This window comes from Mizuhopecten yessoensis, unplaced genomic scaffold (genome assembly GCF_002113885.1).
Source record: "Mizuhopecten yessoensis strain PY_sf001 unplaced genomic scaffold, ASM211388v2 scaffold1749, whole genome shotgun sequence".
Lineage (NCBI taxonomy): Eukaryota > Metazoa > Mollusca > Bivalvia > Pectinida > Pectinidae > Mizuhopecten > Mizuhopecten yessoensis.
The window spans coordinates 617,560-618,259 of record NW_018404202.1 but is presented as its reverse complement, the minus strand read 5'-3'; positions in this window follow the sequence as shown (position 1 = coordinate 618,259).

Sequence of the window (700 nt, the reverse complement as noted above, 5' to 3'; positions counted from 1 at the left end):
GACATAAGGATGAACTGAGGAGAGGGGTCATATGGATGAACTGAGCAGAGAGAACATCAGAAAGAACTGAGGAGAGGGGACATCAGGATGAACTGAGGAGAGGGGACATATGGATGAACTGAGGAGAGGGGACATAAGGGTGAACTGAGGAGAGGGAACATCAGAAAGAACTGAGGAGAGAAAACATCAGGATCAACTGAGGAGAGGGGACATCAGGATCAACTGAGGAGAGAGAACATCAGAAAGAACTAAGGAGAGGGGACATCAGGATGAACTGAAGAGAGGGGACATCAGGATGAACTGAGGAGAGGGGACATATGGATGAACTGAGGAGAGGGGACATCAGGATCAGCTGAGGAGAGAGAACATCAGAAAGAACTGAGGAGTGGGAACATCAGGATGAACTGAAGAGAGGGGACATCAGGATGAACTGAGGAGAGGGGACATATGGATGAACTGAGGAGAGGGGACATCAGGATCAACTGAGGAGAGAGAACATCAGAAAGATCTAAGGAGGGGGGCCATCAGGATGAACTGAAGAGAGGGGACATCAGGATGAACTGAGGAGAGAGAACACCAGAAAGAACTGAGGAGAGAGAACATCAGAAAGAACTGAAGAGAGGGGACATCAGGATAAACTGAGGAGAAGGGACATCGGGATTAACTGAGGAGAGGGGACATCGGGATGAACTGAGGAGAT